Here is an 8,918-nt window from a genome sequence, read left to right on the forward strand (position 1 = left end):
CTGGTGCAGGTGTGCCGCGGTCAGTTGAAGAATCCGCGAGTTTCTCTGTGAGTTTCGTCGTTGCGCACTCGGTGCTTGCTCAAAAGTTTTCTTCCCACGCACGATGGACGCTAATGTTTTTGTCACTTTTTATGGTATCAAACTCAAAATAAGGTCAGTACTTCCACACTTTAAACCCTGCACACTCATACTCTCTCCCACAGATATATGATCCATTGTCGATCTGCACACAGCTGTTGTCACCAACGGCACACTTGCTTACGTCACTGTCATGAGACATTCTCGCAAAAAAATCATGGTTTTGTAACGCAGTAACGCAGCGTTCCTACGGGAAAGTAACGGTAATCTAATTACCGATTTTGCAATAGTAATCCCTTACTTTACTCGTTACTTGAAAAAAGTAATCAGATTACAGTAACGCGTATCTCTGCTGAGCACTACGGTTTATTTTAATGTTACAGGTCACCATCTGCTTTCATATAGGCTTGAACATCTCACCAGTTTTAACCCACACATTTGAATGCCTTATTGCACTTTTTAATAAAAAAGCAGTATTATAGTATAGTGTCTTGCATACATGACATAGTATTTGCCAATTTTAACTGCCATTCTCTCATATTGTGTACAATTGACTGTTATTTGCCTAATTTTTATATTGCTTTGTAGGAAATGTTTACAATTTAAGTGTGCTGAGGATGGGAATTTGCAGCGTAGGTCAGCCCTGCTGTACCACTGAAGTTTCGAGTGGACTGGTTGGAGCAAAGCTTAGCTTGGAGTTATTTACGCATATTATAATACTGTACAATATAATTTTTAGTAAACGTTTTTTAATTACGTAAAAAAATATGCATTTACTATTTTTAATTGGCGTTTTCAGCTTTTTATCCATCTGCAGGGGCGCCACCCACAGTATGGAAACCACTGCATTTAGCTAACTTTTAGCAACGGAGGGATAATCGCTTGTGCCACAGTGGAAATGTGTGTCCAAAATGTCTCCACAATGCAGGTAAGTGTTGTCAAGCCTGCACGACGTTTCAGAGTTTATATTAAAAAAAAGAAAAACAAACATTTAAGCTAACTCAGCGAATGAAAACGTGTCAATCACGATTTTCATCAGCTGTGGAAAGAGCCTGTGAAGGTAAGTATCACAAGTTTGTTTCTTTTGCCTAATTAATGGATGCTGACAAGTGTTTCCACCACACCAGATTTAAGCCACAGCTGCTGGTTTTCAGAACAACCGAATTAAGAGTTGGCTGGACGTTTTAGAGCAAGGAAAACACATGTATTAGTTAATTACCTGGTACCCTTATGTATGTATTTATTGTCTCGCATGTTAGTCTGCTGACAAAAATAATAAAAATAAAAATAAAAAACACACAAAAGACTGTGTTCTTTTAGTGCTATTTCTGACAGTTTGATAGAAAAAGTCTCTTATGCTGGAGTACATGAACACAGTTTTAAACAAATCACATTAAGCTAGCCCTTTATCGCAGCAATTATTTTGATATTTGAAGTTGTAAACACAGGTGTCTAACGAGACAAATCTTTAATTTATAGGCAAGGAGGCACACAGTGGTGTTAACAATGAAGTGGGAGAAGACGAATTATGAGAATTTAAACAATTCACGAAACGGGGAACAAAATAAAAATCTGGAAAGCTTTACTGGAGAAAAGCAAAAGGCAGTGATTGGCTAATAGGAGACAGATGTGGAAGGCCACGCAGGTGAGACTAATCGGGGTGGGGGCATGTAATCACAAAAGAGCGAAAACAAAACAAAAAAAAAACACGAGGGGTAAGATTAACAGGGCTGTGGAAGAGTTATAAAGTAAATCAGTCTCCCTCCGCTCCTGCGCTTTCTTCACCTGGCTCTGCTGTTTTAAGAAACTCTGTCATCAGGCTCCCCTTGGAAGCTTCCTTCAGAGTGTCGTGTTTTTTTTTGTTTTTTTTTTAAATGAACTGCTGAAAAACAATTACAGTCTCTGACGTGTCTCTCCGTTTGTGATGAAAGTATTTTTTTTTTCACAGCTTTGTAGAAAGAATAGCCAAACATAGTGCTTTCCTACTGTTTCTAAATCTGACCATTATTTTTTAAATTACATTCCGAGGTAAAAATGTGTTGGGTTTTAGATTTAATATATTTATTTGAATATAAATATACTAAAATGTTCTAAAGAGATTTTCAAACATTTTTTAAGATCTTTAATCAGCTGCAGCTTGATGCAATACGTCTTCTCACCACCAGGGATCAGTATAGCCTAGCATTAGATAGCTGCACACGGTAGACTCAGAGATTGCAGATATACATTATTGCCAGAGCTCAAATACAGAATAGCTAATGTGCAAAACTGTTTGTGTGACAAGCTTTATGAAGCTTTCTCTAGAAGATGATTTATGATGTCACTAATCTCTTGTAATCTATCATCTGCTCTGTGTGAGAGTTGTGGCTCAGATAGAAAGGTCGTGCCCTTCGTGCTCTGTGCCTTCTGGGCCATGGCGCTTCTTTAAGCCTGGTGCGCTGCAGAACAATATCAGAATAAAGAAATTATTTGGTACCAGACTTGACTTTCCTTTCCATTGCATAATGATAATCGGCAACACAGAGCAGTTAATAGTACTGTAGCAACATGCAGGGTGTTGACATCACAATTAACATGATTTTGGACACGTGGTGCAAAGCAAACATGCAATTTCGGATGCTCACAGGGTCAGAATTGTCTGGTATTGAGAAAAGTCAAGCTACTCACAAGGCTTCCGCAGTTAAATTAGATTACTTTAGATGAAAAATGAAAGTGGGCTGAGACAATAGAGAAAGGAAAGGATGCAAAGTGTGTTATGACTGTGAATCGGTCAGTGTTGGCTTCGAAATCGAGGAGAACTTAGAGGCAAGGCTGGGAACAGTGCCTGTGGGAGTTGAAGAGAAAGAATGGTTGGTGGAGGATAAGAGAGATCTGCATCCAATTTTAGGATGAAAGATAGGCTTGTGTGTGTGTGTTTGAGAGAGTGAGTGAATGCCAAAAAGAGAGAGCCTGGGCATGCTGAGATAAGCACTGGTCGTTGGGCGGTTGTTGTTTTCAGGGCATATGAGCACATTATGGTTATGTTTAATTGTTGTGTAGTGATACGGGGCTGCAAACAGCTCTTTCTGAAATGTCGACCCACAATGGCGCCATTCTCGATAAGAGTCTTCCCGTGTCTCAGTCTCTCTCTCCCTCCATCTGCTGCTTCTCCTCTGCATCCCACAAGCTCTTTTTTTCTCCAGGAATTGACTTTGTTTTTTCTGATGTTGTTTACTTGTTATTTTTAAGCGTAGTCACAAATGTTTATCTTATCATCTTTATTCTGGGAATAGTACATGTTCATGATCTCTTGCGGCGGTGCTGCAGTCACTGCTGACAGGTCCACTTCATTGCATAAATCCTGTGCTGAGACTATTTTGGACAGTATTCCAGTGCTCTTGTTTTGCTGTGAGCAGGCACAAAACACTCAAAGTCATTTGCTCTGAATTGGATGTGCTGTGCTGAGCCAAAAAAAAACAAAGCAAATTGTCCTGCTTGTTGTCCTGACCTGTTGCACCATCTCTGGTGTGGGTTCTTCCAACTGTGGGTTCTTCCACTGGAAACTGCTGTTTGGTCTCTGATTTGGTCAGTCTGAGACAGAGTTAGCTGAGCTCGAAGGGAATGAATATATATATATATATATATTGCTGTTTTATGGGCAGAATCATGTTTTTTTTCTATCCAGGTATGCATTGCCAGTGTGTTTGGGATCATTGTCACGTTAGAACATGAATCTTTTGCCAATCAGACACTTTCCAGATGGTACTGCATGCTGAATCAAAAATCTGATGGTACTTTACTGCACTCCATCAATTTTGACAAGATTCCCAACACCACCGACTTAAATGTAGCCCCAAACCATGACACATGACCGTGTTTTACAAATAGTTGTAGACACTCGCTGTTGTGCCTTTCTCCTCATCTCCTACATACATGTTAATTTGGCCAAAAATGTAAAATTTGGATTCTTCGCTCTATTAGTCCTCTTGCCACTGATTTTCAGTTTAGTTCGTGCGTAATTTGTCAGATCTCAGACTTTCTCCCTGTTTTTCTTCCTTAAGAATAGCTTCTTGACAGCCACCCTTTGCACTGAGACCATTTCTGATAAGAGTTTGACAAACAGAAGATGGATCAGCTGAAAGGCCAGATGCATTTTTCAGATCCCGTTACCTATTTCTTAAAGAGGTACTGTTCATCTGCTGTAGATAGTTTTTTTTTTATTCCTGCTATTTTATTTGTCCTCCACATGTCCATTTTCCTCAGATTTCTTTGAGGACACACTGCACAGTCTATTGTTTTTGGCTAATAGCTCTTTGTGATTCAACTTTTTGGTTTATAAACACTATTTTATGCCTGTCAAATTGTGTTTTCTTTGGCATTTTTTGTAGATTTAAGAAAAGGGAAAGTTGTCGCATCCTGTATGTGTAGACACAACATCAGTTCATCCCCAGAGTAAGTTTTTTTGTTTAATCCTCGAATGATTCATAGGTCAGTGTTGTGTGGCTTTCCAACAAACAAAAAAATTCCTTTGGAAACTGAAACTGGGTGAAAAAGCAGCCGGTGTCCAAAGAAAAAGACCTTCAGAAACCATTGCTCAAGGCCACTTTAAAAATGACAGGAAACTCTGGCTACTGGGAAGAAAAATAACAAGAAAGAAATGGTGGCCCGAAGATTTTTTTTTTTTTTAAATTGCTTTTATCTACTTTGTGAGACAAAATATCATTAATGTTCAGCAAATCAGTTTTCTTTGTGTTTTAATTTTCTTTCTGTCCACTCAACATAAAAATAAATGTAAAAAATAGCTGGTTTGGTTTCTGAGAAAAGTTTCCAGACTTTTCGAACTCTCAGCTGAAAGTCTATTGTAGAGGTGACCCCCACTGTGTCACACAAACACTCCCTCGCAGACTGTTTACCATCACAATGCTGACACTGGCACTTTCCCTCGCTGTCAGCAGGACTCATAGTTATGTATTTTTATTGTAATTACATGGCAGTGTTTTTATATTTCCAAAATGCCCTTGTTTTCCCCCACTGGCTCTTTTCATCCACGACCGCAGATCAAACTGAGCTACTGCCAACACTTTGCTTCCCCGAGCCGCTGAGAGAAAAAAACAAAAAACACCAGTAAACAAAAGATAAAACACCGAAATGAAAGCTGGCGAGGGAGTAACATCAACACAATGAGAGGGACTGTTGGTAGGAGGGGGGGTGCTGTCTAATTCTGGCTGGTGTTGGAATTTTATGATTATAGACGAGGAACGCGTGTGAGAGCGTGTGCATCTGCTATGTTGTCAGATATGCATGAATTTTATATATAAAGTTCTGACTTTACTTGGAATTAATTTACTTTGTGATGACAGACGTGGTAGGGAAAATGAAAAGCAATGACAGGTGTACTCTGGTGTTGTTGGTTTCATCTTTTCTGTTGGACTTGTTGACAGTTATAAGATGTGACCTGGTTGTACTTTACGGGTTAAATATGTTCGTACCATTCTTCGCTGCCTCGTGTGATGAGGGAGTCTGCCTTCCAAGACGCTGTCTCCCTCTGATTAAAATGTTTACACTGGTCTCATTAGACTGATAACACTCTGTGCCATACTAATGAGTCTCGCAACATCGGTGTGCGTGTTTGTGTGCTCATGATTGTGCAGTTTGCTTTTGTATGTGCGGGAAAGAAATCTATTTTTGCACTTTTAAATTAAAATTGATTTGGGTTTCATGAATAAGGGTAAGATTGATATAGAAGAGGTGTTATCAGTGTTGTTACCTCTTAACTGATTGCGGTTGATCAGAGTAAACGTGACGTGTACAACGATGGGCGTTTGTATGGGAAATTTAATTGGTCAACCCTTAGGACACTGTTGCCATTTACTATAGGTTTAGCATCTTCCATAGTACCACAGACATCAGCACATCATTAACAGGAAAATAGTGCATGTTATTCAGTATCTCCAAAGTCCAATTCTCTGGATTCCTTCAAAAACACCAGAGTGTATGTCATGTAATGTACCACTAGATGGCATCCCGAGAGAAGCCTTTGTAATCTCAGCGTCACTGTTTTGTTTGTAGTGTAGGCTACAAGAGGGATGTTATAAAATAGCGCTCATCTCCATAGGCGTATTTTTTATTTGTTCTTGAAACTGCTCGATTTGCTGTAGGCCTTTTCTGCCAATTTAATATATGATTGTAATATTGCCTTTATGTTCCTTTGCATCTAGTGCAGCATTTTTTTGGATCTATCAAAGCACAAACACTTGGGAGTTTTTTTTGTTTGTTATTTGCTTGCATTATTATAATGAGAAGTCTTTTGCACAGATTTTGGCAGTTTAAACGTCTACATCTCCATCTGGAGAGTTAAGTGATAGAGATGAAGAAACTTGGCATTTTCACAGTAGATGTTTGCTGCTATTGACTGTTAAAGAAAAAGAAGGAAGCGATTCTATTTTTTTAACTAAAAGTTTTGTTTTCTGTGATTATCTGCGCTTCCAGAGACGGACAATTTTGCGAAACAACTGCTGTTTATCAGCTCTCTACATTTGCGTGGAGGGGCTCCATCTACTCTAACCAACGAGGCTCTGACAATTATTGCATTTGGCTTTCAGGATTGTAATAAAGCGGGATTTTTAATGTTTTTCTGTGATATACAAGCCCTTGAATGGAGGTTTCTTTATAGTGATAAATACAGCATTCTCTGTGGCGAGGTGAGATGATGAGAACTCTGCGTATTTCTCTATATGTGTGTGTACATATGTGTGTTTTTAATGTTGCACACCTGCTGCATGACTGACTAAGAGACAAGCAGTGGGAGCAGTCAGCTGTATGTGCCTATGGATAAAGGCTGCATGTGGAACAAGAAGGTTTCATCACACCAGGTCAGACCACCTTGCACATACTTAGACAGTCCCCTTTCCTATTCCTGTCTATAAACTGCAGGTCAGCAGCTTCTTTTTCCTCTCAATCTGTCTCTATCCTTTCTGCTAGTTACTTACATACATCATTCCCATCATACCTCTCGCTCTCTCTTCCCTTCAGCTCAATCGCACCGTACTGGCTCTCTTTTCTTAGCAAACCTTTCTCTCATCCATTATTGAGACTTGTTTTTTTTCCTTGGGTCTCAGAATAAAGAAGGGGAACAGATCTTTTGAATTTTTAATGCCCGGTATAAAAAATGTATCATCTGAGCGATACGAACTGGTAAACTTTTAGCAGGACACAACACGCCAAGTCACGAGATGACGCTAGACCGAAGAAGAAAATCATGGAGTGAAATCCCGTTTTCAACAGAAATCGCAAAAAAATCCCCCGAAAAAATCTTTCGACAGTTAAATGGGAGTCCACTCAAGAAGAAACAGCTAGTGACTGTGACTGTGGATGTCACCTTTGAGGAAAGGGGGCAACTTGTAGTGAAGCCGGGTGAAATAACTCCTAGTGATGCAAAGTGGGTGCGTCCTGAGTTATATTTGTCCCAACTTCAATGTAGGGGATTGGAGTGACTAACAAGACACTGCAATGGGATGCTGTTGTTTGACACAGTATGGGGTGCTAAATACATTTCAGAGTTACCTACACAATCAGAACCGGAAATTTACGTTCCGACTGTTGGATTAATATTTATCAGCAAATTTCAACCATGTCCACGCTAGGTGGGAAAAATTTTATTCAACCACCACATTTAGATATATTTTTTCCTGTGGAGCTCTGAAAAACAGAGCTTTTTGTCTTTTGCATGCAGTGCAAATTGTGTCTTTCCTTTGGATTCATTAGGTTATTTAATGAAACACTAAAACCTGGTATTTGATCTGTAGAAAAACAGTTTTACTATGTCTCTAAAAGGCATTTTCTACCACCAGAAAGCTCTCCAAGTGGCAGAAAAGAAACATGGCAAACTTCAGATTGTCACACTTAGTGGAACAGGTCTGTCATCAACATACTCTTAACTAGAGATATCTGTGTAAACCTAAAGGCACAGGATGTCATTTCCACAGCTGGAAGTGTGTCTATCAGTTTGATGTTTATATTTGCGTCCATAAAACATCTTAAGCCTGGATTATCGTCTGTTGGACAGCTGCAGACCTGCTGTAGTCACTGCAGTGAGGTCACAAAAACTAGGCAGGCATGTGGACAGCTGGAGTTCAAAAAGTCTGGAAACGTCTTCTGATGAAATTTACCTTACTGGGATCCAAGCGGGCCCTCGTGTTCTGGCGTTAGAATGTGTTGTACCATGTTTCTCTCCTGTCATCACTCCCAGCACCCACTCTCACCTCTTCTCTCACCAAATCAAATATCAACCAAGTCGAGTTCAGCTCTATGAAATGGCGACAGTCTTTGTTAAGAGACACACATACCTGCGACTGAGTAACTCATACAAGTTCATGCCTTGCTTGTTAGCTCCAGGAAGACAGGAAAGCGAGAGGAGAGTGGGAGTAAGTATGATTAGGAAAAACAATTGAACAATCATGGGATTATATATGTTAAGGTGTTGTCCTGCTTGCACTCCATCTTGGCTGTTTGCTACTAACAACTAGAGAAGTGGATTTATGGTTTGGCAAAATGCAGAAAATCCTGAACATATTTTCATGAAGTCTGCATGCGGTGCATCACTCATTGCAGTTTGACAGCCAATAGACAAGCAACCCGAGGCAAAGAAAAGAGAGCATGTAATGCATTCTATAGCTGCAGCACAGCGAGCTTAGTGAAAGATATATGTTGCCGGTGTGGAACCAGTTGGGTAAACTGCTCTCATTTGGTTATCCAGATCATAAATTTGAGTCCATGGATGAAGCGTCAGTGTGTCCTCCTCCATCCTTTTCCATACATATGTACATTGGAAAGCTCAAGGTGGGGGAAGAAGCACAAATAGG

Source organism: Pundamilia nyererei, unplaced genomic scaffold (genome assembly GCF_000239375.1).
Source record: "Pundamilia nyererei isolate P.nyererei 1_Seehausen unplaced genomic scaffold, PunNye1.0 scaffold00027, whole genome shotgun sequence".
NCBI classification, from domain to species: domain Eukaryota; kingdom Metazoa; phylum Chordata; class Actinopteri; order Cichliformes; family Cichlidae; genus Pundamilia; species Pundamilia nyererei.